The 14,359-nt window shown below is 39.7% G+C and overlaps 1 protein-coding gene and 1 pseudogene across 1 annotated transcript in view; one reads left to right on the top strand and one right to left on the bottom strand.

The window, feature by feature from the left end:
* Positions 1-14,359, bottom strand: part of LOC106064099 (neuroglobin-like) — a 72,908-nt gene that overhangs the window by 33,930 nt on the left and 24,619 nt on the right. The window lies entirely within an intron of this gene.
* The window catches only part of LOC106072151 (major vault protein-like), a 21,325-nt pseudogene continuing 7,881 nt past the window's right edge, over positions 916-14,359 (top strand).

The raw sequence follows: 14,359 nt of genomic DNA, 5'->3' as shown, positions 1-14,359 counted from the left end.
CAAGAGGGCCCATAAAAGAGGCATATAAAGTCCAAAAAGAGGCAAAGAAAAGAGGCCTAAGGCCCAAAGATTCCTATGATGATAAAGCTAAAATTGAATAGCGCTAATTCTAAGGTTTCCTATTAAAAGAAAAAAAAGATTATATCTAGTCCTCTAAGTTCCTCATAAGCTCACTATAATGCTGTGTCGCCTCAATCTTAGGTTGACGACAATTTAACATCTGGAAACCGGTACCGGTCTGTCAACTTGTGGAGGTTTCTCAACTAGTGATTTGGGAAAGCGGTCATATTAATAGAGTTCCGCCTGTATACAATGGCGTGGGACTTATGACTGAGTGATGTACACTAACATTTTTTTGTGTTGATTAGCCCGCTTTGTGGTACACAACAACAGTTTTAGAAAATCAAACGCACCAACAAAAACATTTATATTTCTTGGAACCTTTGGGCTTCCATAGGAAACAAGGACAGATCCTTCCGAAAGAATTCCAATAACTTCGTTCTTCTACAGCAAAGGACAATGGACAACCCAGTGATGGTCAAGTTCGGACAGTTTATGAATAATCTTGACGTGAACTGTTGTGTAAACCGTAAACTTATGTTAGTATCTTATGTGTTGTTGGCAATGTAATCTCTTCAGTACTGAATAAAAAAAAAGATAAAATATAAAATTATAATTTTAGGAGGAGAGGGGGGGCGAGATGTCACGTGTGAATGTATGTGTTCAAAGTAACAGTAGATACAGCAATAACATGAAATTAAATAGCTCAAGAGATTAAATGACAGGTTCTGTGCTAATCAATGGATTTACTTTCACATCGAATCATGGGCTAGTGTCCTTGTCTGGAGAGTCGGGTTTACCCAACACTTTGACCCACATCCTGTATTGAATGGGGTCTAAAAATAGAGTCTTAGTACTCGGAAAGTTTGCCTACGCAGCACCAACGTTGGACGTGTATCAGAGTACGTTCACTGCACACATTTAGTTAAGGATGATGGATATGGTGTTATTCCTTGCGATACACAATCCAATAGTTATCGGACGATAGAATAACAAAGCACGATATAATATCTAGTTTCTGATGTCCTGGTTAATGAAGCAGAGCAACTTAACACTTCCTTACTCTTGAAACTAGGTAAGTTTTTTTTTTTGTTTTTTTTTCATTTTTATTGGAGTTTTATCGTAGATTACGTGGACCGAACTTCTGGTTGATGTAAGCTTCGTGCTAGGTCCGTTTTACACGTTTCGGTTGTGCTCCATCAGAACTGAAGATTATTTGTATTGCATCTTAGCCCAAACCGCCCGCACTCACAAGGGTTCGAACTGGTGACATCTAGACCACTGTCAGTAGCACATACCACACGACCATCCTGGCGTTAAAAAAAAAAGTGTTAAAACCCACAGGGTCAGTCTAGACTTTACGATATTTGTGGAGCGTCTACTTCAGGGGTTCTCAACCTGTGGGTCGCGACCCCTTTGGGGGTCGATTGACTATTGGCAAGGGGTCGCCTAAGACCATCGAAAAAATGGATTGTTTTTTGTCCATTCGTCTATTGCTGTGTGTGTGTGCAGGGGGGGGGGCGGCAGAGTGGGGAATTGTAAAAAGGGTCGTCGAGGCTAAAAGGTTGAGAACCGCTGGTCTACTAAGTGACCGCTTTGTTAAAGCGGGACTGTGCCGAGACCAATCGTTACAGAAGGCCTTCAACTGACCCTGCAACGTCACAACCTGTGGGCAGTGGAGACCAACATGTCGCTGCCACGTCCCAGGTCTGTATGACGTGGCAGCGAGCTATTGGTCTCCACTGACCACAGGCTTCCACGTCACTGGTCTGTGTTCAGGGCTACTCTTGTAGTGGGCGACCGATGTCAATCAAAACAAGAACGGAGCGGTACAAAAACTCGTTCGTACCTCACTCGGTCAGACTCTATCACCGCCACTCATTGATCAGGGAACATGAAATGCACCAAGATACCTGTGTGTAGTCGCTGAATGAACTCTTTATGTTGTTTGTATTATTTATGTGTATTTTTCTGTTGTGTTGTCTTTATAAGAGAAAAGAGTCCTTGTAATCACAACAAATTTCCTTAAGGATCAATAAAGCAGTCTTAGTCTTAGTCTTAGTCTTACTCTTACAAATGGTATCGTTTGGGCGTCATGCGTACAGCACAGTTGCTGCAATCGTCTGTTGTCACTTCCCCATATCCCCACCCCCTTATGATCTTCCTAAGCAAGTTCAAGGCTGCGAACTAGATCCTTAAAATACGAGCTGATATTTCTTCCTTGTGTGGCCAGATAAGAGTTACTCTGTGGTCAGGGCCGGATTTAAACTAGATAAGGCCCTGAACTATTTGAAATGTCAATGTAATGCAGTTTCTTCCTAGTTCTTTCTTAAATATGATTAAAAATATCACTGGAAAGTTTTCTGTTGGCCTTAGCTCTTGCTGCCTACATGGACCTCCAGTATTGTGGTGTCAGTCCTAGTCCTAACTGATTAAGTATAAGAGGACCCCAGGACATACCTTTCACCATTAATGTCAACATTTTTACTTGTCAATTCAGTTCTATGCGTTCGTTTTAAGTGCACGTTATTGTTAATTATTTCCTATATTAACTCTTTCTCTCCGTAATTATTTACCACATTCTGGTGGAATCAACGCTGGTATCGTCAGTTAGGAGAGAAAGAATTAAACACACAATGGCATTGAGATGCTACAGAGTAAGTAAGTAAGTATCACAGTCTAATACCAGAATACCACAGAGACAGAATTAGCGCAGCGATTGGACTCCACAATGGCCGGCTCGCGAAGACCCTCCTTCAGGGAACGGTACCAGGAAAAAGAAGAGGTAGACAGAGAAAGCAATGGTAATGCAGCATATAATAATGGACAGCATTGCTATGGAAAGATGCTCTATCCAAGGTAAAAGACAGAGAGGAAGGGAGAAAGACGGTCGACAAATCTTGTGTGGTGACTCAACGGTCCATCCGACTAAGGGATAAAACAAAGAGATGAATATTTCTGAAGGAGCAGTTGTTCTAACTGAATGTCTATAGTACCACTTCACCAGGGACATTATTATTTATATCACAATTGAATGTTCCACAATCTGTGCTTCCCCAGAACCAAAAAAAAAATTTTTTTTTTTTTTTAGGAAACCTCAGAATTTACGCTATTTTATTTTTAGCTTTGTCATCATAGGAATCCTTGGGCCTTAGGCCTCTTTTGTGGGCTTTTTATTTATTTTTTTTGTAAGTTCTCACATTTCAAAAATATTAAATCATAAGGAATAAAAGAAAATATGAAACATGATTACCTTATACTCCATTACTTTACAAAAATATAATAATAGTAATGAAAATATAATGTAATAGCGGATATCTTGAAGTCTATTTGCAACAGTTTTCCCCTGTCATCAAAATGTGTTACCTATTTGATTTGTTATAAATTAATTTTTTAGATATTATTTAAACTTTTGATATTTTGAATTACAAGTCTTTTTAAGGGGGAATTTTGGGATTTTTTAAAATTAAAAATTAATACTTGTGGTAAGAGCGTGTCTTCAGTTTTTCTATGTCAATAATTTGTTTATTAATGTGGATAGGATTTTGCTACATCAGGACCTACCGGTTGTGTTTGGATTATCTCCCGTATAAAAAAATGCTAGTTAAACAGTGTGCAAAAAAAAAAAACATTATTATGGTTACTTCTAGGCTTCTGGTGAGTCGAAAGGAACAAAATGTCTTCACGTGATCTCCTCATTACTATCAGGAGATTTTCAAGGTCATGAGTCGTCATCAAGAAGTAAGTAGAAGCCCAAGTGATCCAAGCGCTGGTTCTGTCGTTGCATGTTTATGTTTGTTTGTAATTTGCGCCTGTTTCGTGGCATGTTCACATCTTCTTATCTTAAAAATGGCACCAGCTTCCAGGGGGCGGGGAGGGCATCTTGGGTACGGCACCCTACGCTATGATCGCCTTTGTCAAGTTTTGGAGAATTATTTATCAATTTATCTATCTATTTATTAAGTTATATGTTTGTGTGGTGCGTCACCAATTCGCATATGTGTACGATTGTACATACATATATTAAACATAAATGAATAGTAGCACCAGGGGCCAAGTTTTTAAGAGAGAAAGTAGTGAATTAAAATGAGGGCATGCGCCGATCGAGGCTCGAACCAGTGACCCTGGAAACGGCAACACCGCCTAGCGATAAAGCACTATGATTGTAATATGTGTGCTGAGCACTTAGATATACGGAAGTGAAGCATGGTCTACCTACTCATGGCAGGGAAAAAAAGCTGAATGTCTTCCACCTCCGATGCCTAAGGCGGATCTTTAAAATAAGGTGGCAAGATAAGATAACCAATGAGGAAGTGCTATGAAGAGCAGGGTGCCAGGACATCCGCTCTGTTATCAGCAGCAGACGCCTTGGCTGGCTAGGCCACGTTCGTAGAATACCAGTGGGTCGACTGCCACAAGACATTCTGTATGGCGATCTTATAGAAGGCAGGAGAGCCGCTGGTCGCCCACTTTTAGGGTATACTGGTGTATGCAAACGCGACATGAAGCTCTGGATAGATCCACATGGAGAGCGAGAGCATAAAGGAAGGGTCTCTGATTGCTGATGCCATACACAACAGAAGCTGGAAGAAAGGTGAAAATGCAACGGCGCCTGGTGATTTACATACGCCCAACCTGTGACCGCAGCTGTGTATCAATGATTGGCTTATTAAATCACACAAGAAGTTTGGAATAATGTATATGACTTAATAGATGTAAAATGCCACTGAGTAATATGTTATTTAACCTTTTGATAGTTTCTAGATCCATATTTTTTTTATTAGTGTTGACTTTATAGCTGATCTACTTATACTAGACTTCTGACATACTTTTATCACATTTATAATTACATTACGGGACATAACAGTTAAAATTAAATAAAGTCATTCTAACAATTATTAATTGCAGTCTTTAAGGTGTTTATTTTTTATTGAATAACTTTGTTAAAACAATTTAAAGTGCGAAAGTAAATTAAATTAATTAATTTAGTTGATTTCATATTGACTTGTTTATTTTAAACAAGCTAGTTATTTTATTTTTTTTTGTCAAAGTTTAGAAATCGTTTTATTTATTAAAGCTAAAATTTGTATTATTCAGTTTTGTTGAGCCCATGACAGTATATCCAATTAAAAAATTTAAATCATAGACTACAAGAGCTATTTCTTTGACTGCCAATGGTCTGTCCGTGACTAAAGACAAGACAGGTGTCTCGTCGATAGTTTGTTTCGTCTTTGTCTTGACGGATGTTTTGTCTCGACTGTTGTGCAAGACAGTTAGTCACGGCAGCTGTTACATTTTTTTGTAAGGCCTCATTTGTTGAGGCCTAGGTATCAATAATAGTCAACAGACCTATAAGAATTTATATGAACGCTAGTCCCCTAGTAAATCCCTAGGTTGCTATCTTGAGCTGACCATTGCTTTATGAGGATCTTACACTCCGATTCTCAGAGACTGCTGTATTGAATGCGGTAGTTCCCAGAACAGAGAAGCAATCACCATTGAGCTAGCCACATTGTTAGCCTGTCTGCCTCAAATAACAGACGCTTTTACATGGGATTGCTACAATTGGTACTAATAAAGATCTATATCTATCTTTCTAACTCTATCTAGTGCTTTTTTGTGTGTGTGTGACGGTACGCAACTATACGGTGTACCGGCAACTTTTTCAATGTGGGGATAAATTATTGCTTTTCTTGATATTTTAATGTTTATTTTTAATTTATTAGTAGTTAACAGTTGGGCAATCCATCACTGAGTACCGGCACATAATTTATAATTTTTCTTTAACGAAAAAGCACTGTCTATATCTATATCTATACTGTTATAAACCTGGTGGTGGCACAGATGGGGGTAGTGGTGTGTGTGTAGTCAGCCGACGCAAATCGCCCCAAGCCAGCGCTAGACGAGCGGTCAACCGTGACGAGTTACGACGGTCAGCCGAGACGAGTGTCAACATGACGGTTCGGGAAGGATCGCCGCCGTGAACAGAGCTCATGAGCGTCACGAGGGATGTAGTCATGTGACAAAACTAGAAACGTCGAGCGATGTTCCGTCCGGTTCTAGAAGGCCAGCAGGGACCCTATATAAAGAGCGGAGGTGTCGCAGTCAAGACGGTTCAGAAAAGGGGTTCAGCCCGGTTCACTACAGTCCGGTCGACTACAGCACAGTTTAGCGTGGTTCAGCGTTGTGGTTCTGTACTGAGCATTACGACGGTTCAGTGCGGAGTACTATCAAGTACAGTTGAGACAAACGGCGTCTTGATCTTGGTCTGTATTCGAGTCCGACACAACGAGCCCAGTGTGTGGTGAAGTCAGTCCTGAACTGTTGAACCCAGTGCAAGCTCGGAACGAGACGGAGAGGCCAGTGCAAGAGTTGATACGGCGGTACGGTTGATACGGAGATATATTTGTGCAGCCTGTGTTACGTGTTGCCAATTGTTCAATTATTGGCTGTAATTTATTGGACATTAAACTGTTACGTTACTTTGGAGCCCTGAGTTGTCAAGTGCATAAAGTTAAGAGAGCCTGGATAGTGAGATTCGTAACAATATCTATCTATATCTCTATCTATCTATCTATCTATCTATCTATCTATCTATCTATCTATCTATCTATCTATCTGTCTGTCTGTCTGTCTGTCTGTCTGTCTGTCTATCTATCTATCTATCTATCTGAGCTTGCTATCAAGGGGGCTCGAGCTGAATTTTGTTTGCCGAGAGCCTAACAAAAAAGCAGCAAGGAATCCTTCTCCCAGATACCCAGTCCCCCCCCCCCCACTCACACAAAAGTGTGAGGCCTAGGTTTCAAAAATAGTCACCGGACCTATAATGGTTTACATGAAAGATCTGCATAAAATTCTTTCACCGGAGGCCATCTTTTTTTTTTTTTTTGCCACTTAAAACTAATAAGAACTAAAAATCTATGGTAAAGTAAAGAAAGTTCCCCTTTCAGACCTTGCGATCTAGAGAGCAGATGTTTCTTGGGCTAATGGTCAACGAACAGGGTGTCATGTGGTCAGCTCAACGACCTTTACGTTTCCCAAATTAATGTTAGGTAGCCATTAGAGCTGGGTGGACACCAAGGATTCGAACCCTGGACTCTCCGATTCAGAAGCCAAGCGCCGTACCACTCAGCCACCGAGCCTCCTATGGGTTATAGACGTTAGTATCATCATCTCTTTTGAAGATTATAGACATTACTTTAAAAGTTATGATAATTACGATAAGCGAAGAATTTTGATAAAACTTTTAATTTGTGTGCAGTTTTCGGATTCAAATTTCTCAGCTCTTTTCTTTTGTAGCGCAAAGTAAATTTTATTACTAAGTTGGCAACAGTTCTCTTTTATAAGGACGTCCTTGACATTGTTTTATGTTTCTGTCTGTGTATTTCAAATCTCTTCCAATCTTCCTCTATTCAGTCTGTGACGTTTTTCTTTATCTCATATCGCCACTACATTTCGTCATATCGTTATCTCTTCTTTTTCTCTCTTATTCTGTTGTATTTCTTAAAGAATTTCCAAAAACAAAGAGTAAATATTAATTTTAAGTGTGAAAGTTTTGCAATAATAATGCGCGACATCAGTGAGATGTATTCTGGGAGCGTTTTCAAAATGCAAGCTAAATGTGATTAATTTAAGCAGCACATTTCTTTATTAGCAGAAATAATGAAAGTAGGTATAGACTTTTATACATACAAACAATCACCATTTTTACGTAGTAAAATTTGAGTATAATTTTACGCTCTTTTTCATGTTGATTCCAGTGAAAGTTGCATTAAATAGGAATCTAAATTCAGGTTTAGCTATTAACTCAACAACAACGTAGGATAGTCTCAGAGTTTGGTGACAGTCATAGGGCTATGGAAGACAGAGCCCTTTCCATGGAGACCAGTGTTATAGTAGCCCTGGACACAGACCTGTGACGTGACAACCTGTGGTCAGTGGAGACCAATGGCTAATTTCCACAAAAAAAGCAGGTCTATGTTCAAACCTAAACAAGTCTATAGGGCAGATGATGTAAAGGTCATCTTTTTCTGTGGCCTACGGTTAACGAGGGTGCTATATGGCCAGCACAACGACCAACCGCCTTTAATTTTTCCCAACTAATGTCAGGTACCCATTACAGTTGTGTGGCCTTGGAGGAACCCAAAAATCCCGAAATTAAAAATCCCAGTCTTTACCAGGATTCGAACCCAGTTGTGTGGCCTTGGAGGAACCCAAAAATCCCGAAATTAAAAATCCCACTCTTTACCAGGATTCGAACCCAGGACCCCCGCCATACCACTCAGCCACCGCGCCTCCTATGTTGAAGATAATCTACTTCCTAGTCCAAACCTCCCGCAGGACGACGGGGGATGGGAAGGGCAGGGTTTGAACCCGGGACCATCTAAATAGTCAGTGTAAGGACTTCAGAGGGAGAACTTAATATTACGGACAGAGACTTGACTGTGGCCTTTTCAATATTAAACATCATCTAAGTTTGTATAACGGTTTGGACTGTTTCTACTTGTTACATGTGTAGGTCTTGTTACTTGTTAATTAAGTACATCGAATACACCCTTACAAGCAACCCAGACATCTCTGTCGAAGTCAGACAGCCATCAACAGCTAGAACTACCTGGAAGTCTACAAGGGCAAGGCCTATCACAATAACGTTCGCCTTGCCCATTGTAGGACCTTAACATTTTCTTTGTTGGCCTTGCCCATTGTAGGACCTTAACATTTTCTTTGTTTGTCTTGCCCATTATAGGACCATAACATTTTCTTTGTTTGTCTTGCCCATTATAGGACCTTAACATTTTCTTTGTTTGTCTTGCCCATTCTAGGACCTTAACATTTCCTTTGTTTGTCTTGCCCATTCTAGGACCTTAACATTTCCTTTGTTTGTCTTGCCCATTATAGGACCTTAACATTTTCTTTGTTTGTCTTGCCCATTATAGGACCTTAAACACTTTCCTTGTTAGTCTTACCCATTATAGGACCATAACATTTTCTTTGTCTTGCCCATTATAGGACCTTAACATTTTCTTTGTCTTGCCCATTGTAGGACCTTAACATTTTCTTTGTTTGTCTTGCCCATTGTAGGACCTTAACATTTTCTTTGTTTTGCCCATTGTAGGACCTTAACATTTTCTTTGTTTGTCTTGCCCATTCTAGGACCTTAACATTTTCTTTGTTTCTCTTGCCCCATTATAGGACCTTAACATTTTCTTTGTTTGTCTTGCCCATTGTAGGACCTTAACATTTTCTTTGTCTTGTCCATTATAGGACCATAACATTTTCTTTGTCTTGCCCATTATAGGACCTTAACATTTTCTTTGTCTTGCCCATTGTAGGACCTTAACATTTTCTTTGTCTTGCCCATTCTAGGACCTTAACATTTTCTTTGTTTCTCTTGCCCCATTATAGGACCTTAACATTTTTGTTTTGTCTTGCGTTGTCTAGCAAGTAATAGTTTGTAAATAAAAGAAACAGAACGAAAGATTTAAGAGACAATTCCGTAGTTATTAAAGGAGGTTAATTGTTGATATAAGTTTTTAAACCCAGACTTTTCCTGATAAGATATTACAAACCATTGGTTAAATTACTCTAAGAAAGACAAAAGACTAAAAAAAAAAAAACGCTCATACCATGTATGAAGGGCAATAACTTGTGTAAATCGAAGGAAGATTTGTGCGGTCGCAAAGTGGACAGAATCCAGTATTTAGTTAGTGAATTATTTAGCAATGCAGCAACAAGTCACGTGGTTAGGTGTAAACACACAGAGAGAGAAAAAATCAATTTAGACAATTTTAGGGGAGGCAAATCTTAATCCTCCTTCCTTAATACAATATACCAAGTATTATCTTCCCTTTATTTTTTTTGGAATTTTTTGTTGAAATTGCCAGGGCCGCCCTAACAATTGCGGACCCCTATACGGAACAGATTGCGCTGGCCCCAGTCATGGTAAGGATAATAAATGAAAATCAAGATTTTGTATTAGAAAATAAATTCGTCTTTTCATTTTATTAATTCATTCCTTCAAGTACAAAATCATGATCAAATTAACTTTACTTAACGAGCCTTGCGTGTGGCGAAGTCATACAGTATAGCATTGAAATTCTGGGTTTTTTTTTAATACATCACGCTCAATAGCAAGAATGATCAAATTGTTTAATTTATATTCGTGAATTGTTGACCTCTAGTAATAGTTTGAGGCGCGAGAAGCCTCTTTCACCAGATGCCACAGTTACGACTATTGTTAAAAATATTATGAGTACAACAAAGTAGTTTGGTAAAGCAGAGTATCTTTCAGTAGTGGACAGACAAGCTTTAAAGGACATTTTTGTCTATTTTATGAGTTTTCAGGAGATTTTAGTAAGTTCAGGAGATTCCCATGACTTTTTCGTATATTTTGCTATTTCAGGAGATTTCCAGGACTTTTTCGTATATTTTGCTATTTCAGGAGATTTCCAGGACTTTTTCGTATATTTTGCTATTTCAGGAGATTCCCATGACTTTTTCGTATATTTTGCTATTTCAGGAGATTCCCATGACTTTTTCGTATATTTTGCTATTTCAGGAGATTTCCAGGACTTTTTCGTATATTTTGCTATTTCAGGAGATTCCCATGACTTTTTCGTATATTTTGCTATTTCAGGAGATTTCCAGAATCTCCTGGAAAATCAGGAGGCCGCGGGAACCCTGTTAAGTAATAATGGTTTAATTCAATAATTTACAATTTTAATTAGCGCGGGGCCTATCAGAGTGCGCAGTCCACTGCGGCCGCATAGGTTGTAGGTTGAGAAGGCAGTTTTCCGAGTTTGTTGTATATTAAATAGTTGAAAATTTGATGGCGTTATTTACAGATATAAGTTCATTCTGATGACTTCTATTACATATATATCCTGTTCTTACTATATCACTGGAGTTTATTTGAATTGTTGAAATGCATACTCAGGGGTGCCATAAAAATCTAGAAGTTCACCGAGATTCGAACCCAGAACCCCAGGTTTGGAAGCCAAGCGCTTAACCGCTCGGCCACCGCCCCCCTTTGTCTACAAAAATTGACACCACCCCAAGCAAATGTAAACTGTGAACATGTCTTCTGGCATGCGCGTGTCACACCCCTGACGCTAGATCCGCCACTGACGCCGAGGGGCACACTGTTTTGACATGAGCACGCGAGGACAGCAGACATATTAGCACGTGACTATGTGGGCGATTATGCCTGTCATCCCGATGCTTTGGCTATTGATCTTAGGACCTCCGAGGCCTACATGTAATACTTTGTGGATAGCCGACCTGCGTGTCTGACCTGGTTGTTGTTTCTTTAATATGAGTAGTCACGTGATGATTTGCAATCGAGGCTAAAAGAGAAACAATACATTTTTACGTTTGGCCAAACATTGGAGCAGTGAGAAACTCGAACGCCAACGAAATAATGTATGAGAATCGCTTATTAAGTGCATTGCCATTTAATTAGTTATCTTGTTAACCACTAGCCATGAGTTATATCAATTGTATGAAGACCCACCAATAGTGAACGAAATAAAAAAGAACAGACTACGTTGGGCAGGTCACCTTGAAAGAATGTCAGGGAACAGAGGAGCGAAAATCGTATACAGGCAAAAACCAAAAGGCAGGCGACCCAAAGGCAGACCCCGAATGCGATGGACTGATGACGTGGAAGCAGATCTGAAGCAGCTTGGGGTTAGGGCATGGAGACGAAAGGCCCAGGAGAGATCTGAATGGAAGGATGTGTTGAAGCAGGCCAGAGCCCTCCATGGGCTGTAGCGCCACTGGGATGGATGGATGGTTAAATTTTCACTGCAGTTTACATAATAATAATACGGCTTGTCTTCGAGTCCGAAGATAAATGAGGAATGCAGTATTTCCCGTGGATACGCAGCCCCAGCTTTGACCTAAATATTTTGCTACAAACAGGGCAAGCATAACCATTGTCCGCAGTTGGAAGATTTTCTTTTCGCCGTCTGCGTCTGTGCTCGGCAGCGGATTTTCTTTTGGTCTCAAATGTGTATCCCGCGGCCATTGTGAGTGACCTCCAGCTGTCTTGTTCTGAGGCCGCATGCATAGATGTTATTATTATTTTGTTGTTGTTGTTGTTGTTTTATACAGTTGTTCATCCCTGCAGCAGTACATTTCTATTATGCAGTTAACTTAGCATACAAATAAAGAAACTGTCATAAAATATCTGAATAGATCTTTAGTAACATGGGAATCGAGCCAACTAGATCTAATGAACCTATTTTCATATGAGTTGATAGGAAATTCTAGATGGACGCTTAAAAACTTATTTAACGATAATGGGAATTTGGAATTCCCGTATAAAATATCGACCTAGATCTTGGTAACTCTCAACTTGGAAATGTGAAAAACTATATTGTAAGTAGAAATTGTGTCCTAATGTATTGTTTGATGTCATATCAAGCTAAAGTGACATTTTTTGCGAGTTCTTTTAATCACCACAAGTAGCTGCAGATTCAGTTCTCTTTAATAACTCTAATACTAAGGCTTGTCTTCGAGTCCGAAGATTAATGAGGAATGCAGTATTTCCTGTGGCTACGCAGCCCCAGCTGTGACCTACATATTTTGCCACATCCAACGCAGGCAAAACAGCCTCCGCCGTTGGTCGATTTAGATTTTCTTTTCGCCGTCTACGTCTGTCCTCGACAGCGGATTTTCTTTTGGTCTCAAATGTGTATACCGCGTCTTTGTGAGTGACTTCCAGCTGTCTCGTTTTGAAGCCGCATGCAACCAGGTGCTCTCTTCTATGTCAGTTAAAGCAAGTTGGCGCCTAAGCCGGTCTTTAAAGCGTTTCCGTGGGGCACCTCTGTTACGTCGACCACCTTTCAGCTCACCAAAAAAAAAAACTGCTTTTGGCATACGTTCGTCCCCCATACGGGATACGTGCCCTGCCCAGCGTAACTGTCGGGCCCTAAAAAGTCCCTCTATACCAGCGGTTATCAACCTTTTGTTCTCGGCGACCCCCTTTTACAATCCTCCAGTCTGCCGCGACCCCCCCCCCCTACACACACAGCAACAGAAGAGTAGACAAAAACAATCCATTTTTTCAATGGTCTTTGGCGACCCCTGGCCAATCGTCAATCGACCCCCGAGGGGGTCGCGACCCACAGGTTGAGAACCCCTGCTCTATACTTCCATACCGGCGTTCGCAAATGTACAGTATAGTGTACTTTAATAACTAGAATTTATTTTAAAATATTTATTTTTTGACAATCAAGAGTGTGAAAACATAACGTATTTATCTTCCCTTTGGCTTGACGTCTGCTAAGAAATTAGTTTCTTTAAAGTCTCCAGTTCTTATTTAAGTTTCTCTCATGTCCACTGACTAATTATATAATTGAAATGGACACGGGAACTCATAGTCCGGCTTTAGCACACTTCCGATTTTGAAATTGTCAATAATCTAATTGGTCTTACAAATTTATATTTGTCGGCTCCTTAACCTAGTCAGGTAATTAAGGGGACACAATTTCCACATGACATTTTGATCTAGGATGATCTTTGCAATGTACAAACTTTCCGATTAAATGGGTCATGTCCCTGACCAATATAGCTTATATAAATACATAGAACCACTGGGGTACTACATCCGTATCTTATCTTATAAATTACAGACGTTACTTCAAGAGAGAAGATAATTACGTCACACACGTATCCTTGTCTTAATTATTTCTTTTTTTAGAGATTTAAAATCTGCTAAGTCATTGATTTTCCAGGCTGATTCAAGCAACCCGTTCCATGCTCCAAAGGCACTTTGAATAAGTAGCTCTTGTATGAATGTGGCCTAGAATATGGAATAAGGAATATGCGTCTATTTTTGAGTCTTTCTGAGTATTTTATTAGGTTTTATTTTTCTATTTGAAAATTACAGTTTAGTGTTTTATGTATTATGGCTACTTTACTTTTTAGTATTCTCTCCTGAAGTGTCTCTAGGTTTAGTGATTTTTTTTTTTAGTGATTTTACTCTTTGCGTTACTCTAGCGGCTAGTTCAAAGAAAATATTTGTTTGTTTAAAATCTCACTGCTGTATTCTGCGTCTGTTTTAGTTTGTTTTTTTCCTTCGTAGGTTGAGGGGTACCAAACATATTCTTATATTGGTCTAACCGAAATTGTTAACTACCTCACCCTAAGGTCAATGTTAGTCAACAATCACAAGGAGGAGTGACTCAACCAATGGGCATCAGGAAACACAGGCAGAGCCATGTACTACGCCTAACAAACTGGACAGTATCAACTTCCTCCCCCGCAGAGAACAATCTACAGTTTTCCAACTAAG

The sequence above is a fragment of the Biomphalaria glabrata genome, chromosome 3 (assembly GCF_947242115.1).
Source record: "Biomphalaria glabrata chromosome 3, xgBioGlab47.1, whole genome shotgun sequence".
Lineage (NCBI taxonomy): Eukaryota > Metazoa > Mollusca > Gastropoda > Planorbidae > Biomphalaria > Biomphalaria glabrata.
This window is presented reverse-complemented; position numbering and strand designations above follow the sequence as displayed.